At 47.0% G+C, this 13,611-nt stretch overlaps 1 protein-coding gene across 7 annotated transcripts in view; it reads left to right on the top strand.

Annotated features, from left to right (window-relative positions):
* The window catches only part of KBTBD11 (kelch repeat and BTB domain containing 11), a 32,249-nt gene that overhangs the window by 10,221 nt on the left and 8,417 nt on the right, over nt 1–13,611 (top strand). The window contains exons 2-3 of one of the 7 annotated variants that reach the window (XM_073017918.1): nt 5,339–5,497; nt 6,227–6,310. The exons of 1 other annotated variant lie outside the window; for it this stretch is intronic. The gene's annotated coding sequence lies outside the window, so the exon portion shown is untranslated. 5 more of the 7 variants (XM_037985345.2, XM_037985347.2, XM_073017919.1 and 2 more) reach the window with 5 other exon arrangements.

A 13,611-nucleotide genomic window follows, 5' to 3' on the forward strand; every position in this document is an offset into this window, starting at 1 on the left:
AAGTAAGACCATGCATATTGAAATGTGTTTCACTGGTGTTTAGCTTATGTCTCCCAATTAACTTGGAGACCGCTTGGATGCAGGAATTGCTTTTTAAAGAAAATTTTATTGAAGTCTAACGTACAAACTGGAAATATGCATCAAAAAAGTCATACATGGGGCTGGCGTGGTGGCTCACACCTGTATTCCAGCACTTTGGGAGGCTGAGGTGGGTGGATCACCTGAGGAGTTTGAGACCAGCCCAGCCAACAAGATGAAATCCCATCTCTACTAAAAACACAAAAATTAGCCAGGGGTGGTGGCGGGTGCCTGTAATCCCAGCTACTCGGGAGGCTGAGGCAGGAGAATGGCGTGAACCCAGGTGGCAGAGGTTGCAGTGAGCCGAGATCACGCCATTGCACTCCAGCCTGGGCAACAAGAGCGAAACTCCATCTCAAAAAAATGAAACATAAAAAAAGGGTCACACGTGGACCAGGCACAGTGGCTCAGGCCTTGTAATCCCAACACTTTGAGAGGCCGAGGTGGGAGGCTCACTTGAGCCCAGGAGTTCGAGACCAGCCTGGGCAACATAGTGAGACCCCATCTCTAAAAATTCTTTAAAAAATTAATTAAAAGTCACACATGAACAGCTAGGTGAGTGGCCACCTAAAAAACACATGTAGGATAGGCACACAAAACCATGCTTCATGCTTGAATTCCCACAGGAACAGGAAGTCATAGCATTTGGGCAGATGTGGCAGACTTTTGAAACAAACTGTGATTAGTTTAGTGGCATCTCCTGAAGTAAAAGGTCATATCATTAAGCAAAAGTGGCAGCCGATCACTGGAAACAAAACCCCACTTTAAGGCCATGTACGTTTCAGGCCATGTTGCTGCTGTTTGGCCTTCTCGGCTGTTATCTGTAAGGGTCTCTGTTTGCAAAGCCCAACATAAGGGTGTTTCACGGCCTGAGTCGCTGCGACTAGAAGGTCATGTGCTTTCGAATCAGGGTGGAATGGCGTGGCAGAGTGATCAGGTATCGCGTTCTCATGCTCTCTGGGGCATCCACAGTATGCCCTGGGTCCTTGGAAGCCCCTGGACAAAATCAAAAGCCCTTCTGTAGGAACTCCTGTTGCCGAGAGCCAGTCAGAGTGGGAGGCGGCTCACCGGAGACCCCCAAAGAGGGCGGCCGATGGCCGAATGCAGGTGACCTGGCAGGAGAAGGCAGAGCTCTTACAGGAGAGCACCTCATGAGGTTTCCACGGATGGGGCGCACACAGACCTTGGTGAGGGTGAGCTGTCAGGAGCTCATCAGAGCCAAGATCAGGGTGTGCTTTGCTTCTCTGCAGAGAGGCAGCCTGCCTGACCTGGCCAACTCCCGCGCCACCTGGCTTTATTCCTCTGAAACTGCCTCATGCACCTAGGGGTTTCCCCCTCGGGAATTCCAAACACGGGATGGTCTCAGGGGGAGATGCTCTTCTACAGCAGGGTCTGTCCTGGCGCCTGGCGCCCGGCAAGCCACACACGGCAGCCTGCTCAGGTTCCAGCCTGGGTGCCATGTGGCGTTTGCCAAGGTGGAATCCTTGTTTTCCTAAACAGGCACCTTTATGAGACTGAACTGTTCTCTCATCTCACCCCAAACACGCTACAGATGTTAACTTCAAACCTGCATTTTAGAGAAAAAAAATGAAATAAAAATATGTTGGCCAGGTGCATTGGCTCATGCCTGTGAATCCCAGCGCTTTGGGAGTCCCAGGCTGCAGTGAGCCATGATCGCACCCCTGCAATCCAGCCTGGGTGACAGTGAGACCTTGTGTCTAACAAATAATGAAATAAAAACCAGTCTGTGGACAACCTTCATCTATAAACCATATTTAGTCAGACGTTAAAAGAGTTTGTAAAGAACAGATGATAACATCAGGTTGTTCCTATTCAGTCTCAAGGTATAATTATAGACACATCGGTTTTGCATCCACACTGCCGCCTGGCAATTGCAGGACCATCTGGATATGAAACTGCCTCTTCCTGCTCACAGAACTGCACTCTTACTTGACAGACCACAAGTCTTGATTTCTGCATCAAAAATAGTAGCTAAAATATCAGTAACAATGACAAATCAATTCTCATGTCATCAACCTTCCTTCCCTTTGCACGCAGTCACCTGGCTGGTTTGGGGTTGGCCACGGTGCACCTGCCTTTGGGGATCTCAGGCATTTTCCCTGGACCTAAAGCAGCGAATGGTCATTGTTCCCGCATCACGAAGTCTGAGTAGCAAGTACAAGCTGAATAACATCCTACTTTTGAGAATCATGCTGATGTTTTTGATGATGCAGGTGAGGCAGAATTGGGACTCTGTCAAATCTTAACTGAAATAAAACACAGAAAGGAAGTAGGAGACAGGGGTTTCTGCGCTCCTTTCAGTTTATAGCAGTGATGCAAATAAACCCATGAGATTATTAGAAAAGGCCGAGTTTGGGAATCTGTTCTACATCCAACTCTGCCATAACTTGTTTGTGATCTTGGACAAGTCTCTCTATGAAACCAACAGCTCAGAACTTTAAAAATGACAAAACACGAGTTTTTATTTAGATTTTCATATTTCCACTTGGCTGGAACTTTTAGTAACTGAGTAAGTTACGCAGCGGCACAGGCGGGAAGAATACAGAAGTAACCCGAGCATTCTTACCTGGTGATTAACTTTACTTAGGTATGTTTAAGGTTGTATGGTTTGCACTCATTTTTATTAGCAGGCCAGATTACTCGATTGATAAATAATGGTAGTTATTTAAACATATGGCATTACACTTTAAATTGTAAATTGTAAAATATTTCAAACACCATAATGCAATACAAAGAAACACTCATGGACTCATGGATCCCACTAAGATTTAATACATGTTATCATTTTGCCACTTACGCTTCAAATATTTTTTGTGTGTATGTAAGAAAGCAGATGAGGCCAGGCGTGGTGCCTCACTCCTGTAATCCTTTGGGAGGCTGCTGCAGGAGGAGCTGTGGAGTCCAGGAGTTGAAGACAGCCTTGGCAACATAGTGAGACGCTATCTCTCCAAAAAAAAAAGAAGGAACCCAAGTGATATAGTCTATCTTGTGAACAGAGATGCTGGAAGCCCTGTGGTCCTGTCACCGGCCTCCTCTTCAGAAGTGATCAATACACAGTAATCCATGCCTGTCCTTCATTTCTGTTTTTACACTTCCATAGAAGACATAGGTGTTTTTTAATGGTTAAAATGTATGTAAATAGAATTATCCAGTATCTTTCTGCAACTGCAAACCTTCAGAAATTCAAAATTTTGTTTATGAAATTGACTCACGTTGAGACATGCAGATCTAGGTCATTTATTTGAACAGTGTTAGTGTGACACAAAACCCATCTAGGAGTAGCTGAATCAGTCCTTTTTTGTAGGAAAGGACACCAAGCAATCTTTCTAAAACCCAAGACTGATCATATTACTGTTCCCGTCACTGCTTCCTTTCTTTAAAACGCTGTCAGTGGATCCCGTTGTGGTCAAGGTGATCGGGCCCCTGTGCTGGCCCTGCCAGACCTCCAGCACTCCTTGCACTCCAGCCACCCTCAGTCTCTAGAACCCGTCAAGCTTGTCTCTACCTCAAGGACTCCTCTGGCTGCTTTCCTGTTCCTCTCTCAGGTTGCAGCATGACTTTCACATTCTGGGAGGATGCACCTGTCCCCACAGAAGAACCAGGTCCATCTGTCCTTATCGCCTGGAGTCTTCTTTTATTATTATTATTATAATACTTTAAGTTCTAGGGTACATGTGCACAACGTGCAGGTTTGATACATAGGTATACATGTGCCATGTTGGTGTGCTGCACCCATCAACTCATCATTTACATTAGGTATTTCTCCTAATGCTATCCCTCCCCTAGCCCCCCAGCCCCACACCCCCCTACAAGCCCCAGTGTGTGATGTTCCCTGCCTTGTGTCCAAGTGATCTCATTGTTCAATTCCCACCTCTTGAGTGAGAACATGTGGTGTTTGGTTTTCTGTCCTTGTGACAGTTTGCTGAGAATGATGGTTTCTAGCTTCATCCATGTCCCTGCAAAGGACATGAACTCATCCTTTTTTGTGGCTGCATAGTATTCCATGGAGCGTATGTGCCACATTTTCTTTAACCAGTCTATCACTGATGGACATTTGGGTTGGTTCCAAGTCTTTGCTATTGTGAATAGTGCCTCAATAAACATATGTGTGCATGTGTCTTTATAGTAGCATGATTTATAATCCTTTGGGTATATACCCAGTAATGGGATTGCCAGGTTAAATAGTAATTCTAGTTCTAGATCCTTGAGGAATTGCCACACTGTCTTCCACAATGCTTGAACGAATTTATACTCCCGCCAACAGTATAAAAGCGTTCCTATTTCTCCACATCCTCTCCGGCATCTGTTGTTTCCTAACTTTTTAATGATTACCATTCTAACTGGTGTGACATGGTATCTCATTGTGGTTTTGATTTGCATTTCTCTGATGGCCAGTGATGATGAGCATTTTTCATGTGTCTGTTGGCTGCATAAATGTCTTTTGAGAAGTGTCTGTTCATATTCTTTGCCAACTTTTTGATGGGGTTGTTTTTTTCTTGTAAATTTGTTTGAGTTATTTGTAGATTCTGGATATTAGCCCCTCCTGGAGTCTTATTGCTGGTCCCTTCAAGCCTTTGTCCTGTTTCCTGACTCCATTCAAATGCGTGCAGTGGCTCAACGCTTGCCTTCCACGCTGAGGCTTGAGCCCCGTGGGGCCTAAGTCTGTCTGGTTGCTTGCTACTATTTTAGTAGCTGGCACACTGTCTGGCACATTGTAAATACTTCATATATATCTGCTCAATAAATGAGCAAATGAATGAATATTGTTAATTAATTGTCAATATTGAGATATCAATGTGAATTTAACAGATCAAACAGTTGTGAGCAATTGTAGGATTTATTCAGCCAGGGAATCTCTCATTTCCGATTCCAGCTGAGCCTCTTTGGTACGACACTCAACTTTGATTTCAGTTTTAAAATGAAACATTTATTTTGAAAGAGTCAAGTTAACCCAGACATTGCTCAGAGCTGGGCTTCAGGGCTGGACATTCCAGGAGAGTCTTTCAGCCGGTGCCTCTCTCCAGAGCCTTGGTGCTCTGGTGCAACCTTGGTATTCGTGCTTTATGTTTGGCTGAATCAATAATTCTTGAATTGGAGCCACAGGGAAGGGCAGACGCTTCCTATTTCAACATATTTTCAGTTTGCACCCCAAGGACACTCACAGAAACCTAGAGTAAGATTTGTACTCCTCTGACTCAAAGACTCTTTTGAGTGAATGCACTGATTTATTTTCATCCAGTTTTCTTTCAGTACTTCCAAATCTGCGATTCCAGTGAGCACAGTCTGTGTTATAACTAGAGCGAGGGCAGGCACCAGCAGCTCCCTGTCCAATCTGGTTTGGACCAAGTCGACCGCACACTTCCTGTGCAAGGACATCTCATTCCTCTCCTACTTTCAGGTATGGTCCATGCAGGTGTATCATCATGTCAGCAATGAAGGAATGACGGAGACACTAAGCTCCATACGGCAGGGATCTCAGAACATTTGCATTTTTTAAAAATCCACCAATCAGATGCAGGAAGCAGATCAGGAAATCCACGCAACACGTTTCACAGCTGAGGTGCCCCCTCTGCATGATGCATCGCCTCACCGAAGAGCTCACAGCAGGCAGCGGCTAAGGGTCCGGACACACGGGTGCCCCCTCACCTCCCTTGCGTCTCTCTGCAAACCTGACTGCAGAGTCAGAAGCAGGCATCCTCACGGGGTGAGACCACAGGGACCACAGGGACCACAGGGTCCGGACACACGGGTGCCCCCTTACCTCCCTTGCGTCTCGCTGCGAACCTGACCACAGAGTCAGAAGCAGGCATCCTCACGGGGTGAGACCACAGGGACTGGAATCCATGGCTCTGACCAAACCTCTTAAACTTGTGACCAGCAGAGGTGAATTCCTGCTAATTTGTGAGGGCCCGCTCGCTAGGAACAGATAACAACGTCTCAGGTGTTTTTTGTTGTTGTTGTTGTTGTTGTTGTTGTTTTGAGGCCGCTTGTTGAAGGCTCCAGAGACAGAGGAAGAGAGGAGAATATTGGACTTTGGTGTTGGTCTGCTGCTAATTTTGCTCAGTCTTCTGAGACTAGAAACTTAGTATTTCTGTGCATTGAGCATTTTTTCATTTATTGAATCAAGATGCTGGTAGGTCTGCTTGTTTCGAGTGTGAACTGTGAGACCGAAATGGGACAGTTGCCGGGAAGATGCTGGGAGCGTGTCCGGGTAGGTGCTGCCGGCCTTGGCGTCCTGTTCCGGTAGGTGCTGCCGGGCCTCGGCACCCTGTCCGGGTAGGTGCTGCCGGGCCTCGGCGTCCTGTTCCGGTAGGTGCTGCCGGGCCTCGGCGCCCTGTCCGGGTAGGTGCTGCCGGGCCTTGGCGCCCCCTTCTTGTCCTGCTGGGGGGCCTCTGTCATTTGGGAAGACCTTGTTCTGGGAGGCACTCCGCCTGCGTGTGGAAGGCTTGCTAGGGTAGCGGCTGCACCGTGCTCCTTGTGATTACCCTGTTTAACTCCAGGACCGCCCGGTGAAGTAGCTTTTGCTTTTAGGCAGAAAGATTACAGTTTCTAGGGATGGGAATCCCCGCACGCTAGCCTAACCCAGAAGTGGCATTTATTAGCACACTTACCTCAGAAGCCCCCAGAAGCTGTTCTTCAGCACCACTTGCTGCAGTGGTCTCACTCTCCTGTCCTCTTCCCATTTCTTGGTTTTCTGCTCTGTGCATTGTTTCCTTTCTTCTGCTGGAGATAATGAGCTTTCCCTCGATTCCAGCTCTGTGATCCATGAGGGCAAGGCCCTTGCTCCCGCATCAGCCCAGAGGCCGGTGTATCGCCCACACCGGGTCAGGAGCGCTCAGGGTATCTTGTGGACAATGAGCTGTGACCAGCCCAGCCAGGATCCTGAGACCTGCTTCCTGGGGGCCCTGCACTTCCCTAAGGGAACTCAGTGATGGAGTGGCAGAGAAGGCGCCCACCGGTGAGTGGGTCTTCGCGTTTTAGGACAAGATCACTGAATTGAGCAAATTGCCTGGGCTCTTGGTGGGAGTAAGTTACAGGGAAGAGACTCTGACCCGGGTGTGTCCGACACCAAAGGGAAGGCTTCAGAAACACACCTTCCAGCTTTGCCGACACGTGCTTATTTCATCCCGGCAGAAACACCGTGAGGCGGGCGTCCTACACGAGGAAGTGCCAGAGACAGGAGATCGTCTGCCCAAGGCCTTTAGTTGAGGAACGTCTAACTTTCAAGCCCACCCTCCCTTTTCTGAAAGGTGCCTGAGCAGTACCTGATTGTCACACAGGACACACACTCCTGGACTCTGCCCCTCCTGTTCATTCTACCAGGAAGAGGGGCGGGTTCCTGCCGGGCTTTGTCGCTGCATGAAGGGGAGCACGGATGAGTTTTCTCATCCCTGAGCCCCGGTTTCCTCAACTGTAAGACAGGGCAGTGCTGCCTACCTCGCGGGGTGTTTGGAGACTGTGGTAACTGATGTCACCCGCACAGTTCCTGCACGCAGTAAAAAACACAAATGTTAATCCCTGCACGTGACCCACGCGTCCCCCCGATGCGCTCGGCAAGGAGGAACGGGCAGGGGAGGAAGGGCTGGGCGGATGCAGCCAGAGGGGCGTGAGCTTGGTGGAGGCTTTTTCTTACATTGGAAGTGGGGGTGGGAAACACTGGCTGGAGGTGCAGGTACCTAGAGAGATTTCCCAAGGTTGGAAATGCTCCCCATAGTTTAGGAATATGAGTTTAAAATCATGCCTGTTCATAATAGATTAAAAAATGTGTAAAGAATTTTAAAAATCATAATAATAATCGTCTCAACCCCCATCCTTATTGTCATACTTTTTTTCTTTCTGTATCTTAAGACTTTTTCAAGTTGGTCTATACTTTGAAACCCACAACTCTTTTTGATTATAAAAGCAGCATATATTTATTTTAGAAAATATTGAAACTCAGCATTTTATTTAGGAGATAATAAAACCTAGCTGTAATCCAGCATCCAGATATAACTATTGATCTCTTTTATTTATTTATATTTTTAAAAAACCTTTTTTGTGAGATAGCCCCTACCTGGAGCTGTCATGTGGATAATATCTTAATCTGCCATTCTTTGTGTAGTTTAAAAACTTGCTTTTACTTTATTATTGTTATTATTTTTGAGACATGGTCTCACTCGGTTGCCCAGGCTGGAGTGCAGTGGCATGATCTTGGCTCACTGCAGCCTTGACCTCTCCCGGGCTCAAGTGATCCTCTGACCCCAGCCTACCGAGTAGCTAGGACTACAAATGCTGCACGCCACCACTCTCAGCTAATTTTTTTTTTTTTTTTTGTATTTTTAGTAGGGAAAGGGTCTCCCCATGTTGCCCAGGCTGACCTCGAACTCCTGACCTTAGGTTATTCACCCACCTCAGCCTTCTGAAGTGCTGGGATTACAGTCATGAGCCACCATGCCCGGCCTCTGTGGTTTCATCTGAGTATTTTCAGAGTTGCCATTGTTTTAGTTTCCCTGGCTAACATCCATTCATCTGTCCATCTATCCATCCAATCACCCATCTGTCTATCCATCCATCTATCTGTCCATCTGCCACCCACCCACCCATGCGTCTATCCATCCATCTGTCCATCCATCCATCCATCCATCCATCCATCCATCCATCCATCCATCCAGTTGCCCTTGCAGAGCCCAGCCTGTGCTAATGGTAGAGTGAAAGGTAATCCTCCCTTTTGTGAATTTTATATTTTTAAGGAAAAGGATGACACATACACCGCCTGATCTGTAATGATACTATGTGGTGCTAAAATAAGACTTTCTCTGCAAACACAGACTGTGGAGCAACTAAAACCAGAAGTGAGGAAGGCTTATTAGAGAACGCACCATGGCAGCTTGAGCTTAAAGAATGAGCAAGAATTCTGCTCCTCAAACCAGAATGGGGGTTGTCTTAGGCAGCGAGAATTGCACAGGCAAAAGCTCCACTATTAATATATGAATACACAAATACTCCCTACACACACATACACACACACACCCATAGACGGTTCATCAGGAGAGCCACAGGCAATTCCATGAGCTCGTGCAGTAGGACAGAGGGGAGTGAGGCATGAGGGCGACTGGGTTAGGAGCAGATTGCTCAATACTTTATTTACCAGCCTATGGTAAATAGACTTCAAGAATATCTATTGTGTAAAAGCTCTTCTTCAGGAAATTCCCAATACTTTTACTTCTTCCAATTAAGTCCTGCTAGGAGATTCAGCTTACTGTTATTCCCCTAAATGACCCCGGGGAGGGCAGGTGGGAGACAGCTGGTGGAGCCGGGCCGGGCCTGCCCCAGGACCCAGTGCTGCCCCGTCTCCCACTGCGTCATGCTCGGAACTGCACAGAGCACCCTGACTTGCTTGGGTTCTGTCTACAGGATGCAGGGGCAACCGGCAACCTGCCTTAACATTGCCGAGGCTTCGCTCAGCCCCGTGCATGGCTGTGACAGGCGTCAGCTCGGACGGGGCCGGGAGTCTGAATGACTCAAGAGGCATCATGGCGCGGTGGCTGATGGCATGGGCAGTGGAGCCAGTTGCTTGGCTCATTTCTGGCTCTGCCCCTTAAAACTACATGGCTTATAAAATGCATATTGATGAAATCACATAAATGGCTAATCACAACACCTCCCTCCCAGAAGGCTCCTGCGGGTGCCGTGTGTGAATATGATGTAACACACACCAGAACGCTGCCTGGCAAAATAGACGCCACTGCTCTGTGTCCGTTTGGACTTACGTGTCGTCAGGTCACGCTGCAGTCCAGCTGGTGTCTTAGGATGTCCTTCATAAAAAACAAGCTAAAAGAGGTCAGGTGTGGTGGCTGATGCCTGTAATCCCAGCACTTTGGGAGGCTGAGGTGGGCGGATCACTTGAGGTCAAGAATTCGAGACCAGCCTAACCAACATAGCGAAACTCCGTCTCTACTAAAAATACAAAAATTAGCCAGGCACGGTGGCGGGTGCCTATAATCCCAGCTACTTGGGAGGCTGAGGCAGGAGAATCGCCGGAACCCAAGAGGCAGAGGTTGTAGTAAGCCGAGATCGTGCCATTGCACTACAGCCTGGGTGACAAGGGCAAGACTCTGTCTCAAAAAAAAAAAAAAAAAAAAAAGTTAAAAGTATAGATTGTACTCTGGTGGGACAGACGCTAATTCATGTTGCTAGGTATATTATGGAACATTTACTTATTTATTCAGTTACTCGAGAAACTCCACCCCGCAGTAGACACCCTCCCCATTTCTAAACTACACAGAAAATACTGCCTACAATTGGCTTTAGTTTGCTTTTATCCCTGTAGTATCTCGTTGCCTGAACCATTGTAGGTATCCCGAAGGCAGGCACTAAGAGCAGAAGCCACTTTTCTCGTCCCCCAGGACAGCACAGAACCTTTTGCTTTTAGTAGCCGTATGGCCAAGTTAAATATGGGCTGCATTTTACAAGGAAAATATACTTCCTGAGTGGTGTTTCCTCCTGGCTAGCTTTAGGCTGTGTAATTCTGCACATTTTGATGGTCCCCTTACACTATTTTCTATGCCTTAAAGAGTCCTGAGAACATGTGGATCAGAGCTGGGCGTGAGGACGGCCATCTCCACGGAGCATCGGTGTCAGTGACGGCACCAACTCCCTTCTTGCTTCCCCTACCTTCGATCTTGCCTGCCCAGAAGCTGTGGGCCTGTTTTCATTTGGGCCTGGAGAGAAAATAACTTTGAAAAGCAGTATGTGTACCAACAGTTGAAGGTGAATCAATACATTGAATCAAAGAGAAATCCTGACCAGGCGTGGTGGCTCACACCTGTAACCAGCAAATTTAGGAGGCCGAGGCAGGTGGATCACTTAAGCCCAGAAGTTCAAGACCACTCTAGGCAACATAGCGAGATCCTGTTTCTACTAAACATACAAAAATTAGCCAGCTGTGGTGGTGCACCCCCGTAGTCGCAGCTACTCGGGAGGCTGAGGTGGGAGGAGCTCTTGAGCCCAGGAGTTGAGGCTGCAGTGAGCCATGATTGTGCAACTGTCCTCCAGCCTGGATGACAGAGGAAGACCCTGTCTCAAAAAACAAACAAACAAACAAAAAAACAAATCCTGAGATTCCCTAGAGGTTTCTAAGATGCTATAATTTTTCTTAGATTTATGGCTTTTCTTTCTTAATTAACCTTGCGATTCATTGGCTATTTAACTGTGTGAATGGCATCTTTCTGGTGCTGATGGAGGCCATGTGGGTGCGGCCCACACAAGCACTATTCCAGGGACACTGTGGTCTAACGGGGTGTGGCGGGACACAGGCAGTTCGTGTAAGACGCTGGAAGGAATTTTTGTTTGTTTTTGAGACGGGGTTTCACTCTTGTTGCCCAGGCTGGAGTGCAATGGCATGATCTCGGCTCACTGTAACCTCCGCCTCCTGGGTTCAGGTGATTCTCCTGCCTCAGCTTCCTGAGTAGCTGAGATTACAGGCCTGTGCCACCAAGCCTGGCTAATTTTGTACTTTTTTAGTAGAGATGGGGTTTCGCCATGTTGGTCTTGAACTCCTGACCTCAGTTGACCCACCCGCCTTGGCCTCCCAAAGTGCTGGGATTACAGACTTGAGCCACTGCGCCCGGCTGAAGGACTTAGAAGCAAAACATACCACAGAAGTTTACATAAACTGCCTAAGTCAATTAATGCATTCTTTAAAAAAAATTAAGCTGACTGTAATGATTTCAAAGGAAGATTCTTTTTAGCAAGCAGTATTACTAAAATAGAGAATGATACTTAATTCTGAATAAATCCTAACGTCCACATTAAATATATAATGTCCACTTTGGGAAATCATACAAAATCTTATTTTTTAATTTGTATTAATATTAAAGAAATGTATAGAAACTGAAAAGTTTAGATATTTATAAGGCCCAGAAGAAACTTACATCCTCTGGAGGGGAAATACTACGTATATTTTATTGTTTTCATTGAATACTATTTATATTTAATTAGCCCTTGTTCTTATGAAATGATTTCCTAATTACCAGCAAGAAGGAAACTGGTCACTTACTGCTGCACCCCTACATGCCTTCCTTGGAAACTGCAGTGCTGACTTTCTGTGTATCACCTGGTTGTGACTCCAGAAGTGGGCTCAGGAAACCCCTGTTGACTTTCACACAGGGAAAAAATCCTTCCAAACGCTCTGGTGGGGGGTGGGAGAGTTTCAGTAAATTTCACAGTAACAAGGATGAACGCTCCTCAGGGAGCCTCTTAGTGAAATTCTGATTCTAGAGCCAACCACACAATGGTGGTGGGAGGAATCCCTTTGGAAATCCCTGACTTCCCATCCGAAAAAATCTGACCCTAACAGTCACCGCAGTTGCTGACGCCTCAGAGGACTGCTAAACCCAAAGGCCCACTCCTCTCCATCTATTTTAAGGTAAACATTTCAGTAATGGGTCATTCTGGGAAAAAAAACCAAAAACCAAAAATCTCTTAATGTTGAGTTTATTTTAACATCATTTGAGACAGAAAAGGGCCTCCATTCTGCAGGGAGACCCCCGGGAGGGCAGGCACCTTTAGTGCTGTGAGACCGTCTCCCAGAAACGCTGCCCAGAGCCTCCTAGAGGGGGCAGCGGAGGGCTCCCGAGCCCCTGATGCAGCCTTGCTGCTCCTCGACAGCGTAGCTGAAGATCTTGGTGTCAGAAACAACATCGCTGATGGTGGTGGACAGGGACCTGCTGGCCCGCTTTGGGCTGTATGGCAGGTGATCTCAGTGGAGTGGTGTCTAAGAGGCCTCGTGATTCCTCCCGGTGAGAGTGCGAGGCTGTACCATGCTGAGACCATCCCCGGCTCTGCCAACTTGCTCTGTCTGTAATGTGAGCAGGGAGACGGCGGAGACGACAGAATAGGATAGGGCCACAGAATACGAGAGGGCCTCCACTTCTTGCTGGAAGGGGCCCCTCAGAAGGACAAAATTTAATAACGTGTGTGTGTTGGAAAAGTAACATAAAGACCACTTGAATCATGACTTTTGAGATGACTGAGTTTTATTCTTTCTGGGGCCAGCTGGAATAAGAACCAGTTCTACCCCAGGTGCAAGTTGAACATCCCAAATTTGAAACTGAAAATGCTCCAAAATCTGAAACATTTTGAGTGCTGACATAATGCTCATTGGATCCTTTCAGATTTGGGGTTTGGGGAGTTGAAATGTAAGTATAAATGCAAGTATTCCAAAATTCAAAAAACGGGAAGTCCTGAAGAGCTCAAGCATTTGGGAGGAGGGCTACTCAGCCTCTAGCCAGACGGCTTCCTTGTTGGCACAGCAGAGATGGGTCCCTTGCTGCTGGGGGCGCTGCTGGCTGCTTTCCAGTGTATCTATTTCATCATGGAGATGTCTCTCTTGCTTAACTGAGGTTATAACAAAATGTATACTTATCAAACAGTCTTTCAGGCCTTGAACTGATTTCATAGGACTTTTCAGGGCAGAGTTCCAAATTTAAGGTTTTAAAATGCATTTTACTGATTGCATGACTTCCCTTCAGT

The sequence above is a fragment of the Chlorocebus sabaeus genome, chromosome 8 (genome assembly GCF_047675955.1).
Source record: "Chlorocebus sabaeus isolate Y175 chromosome 8, mChlSab1.0.hap1, whole genome shotgun sequence".
Taxonomy (NCBI): Eukaryota; Metazoa; Chordata; class Mammalia; order Primates; family Cercopithecidae; genus Chlorocebus; species Chlorocebus sabaeus.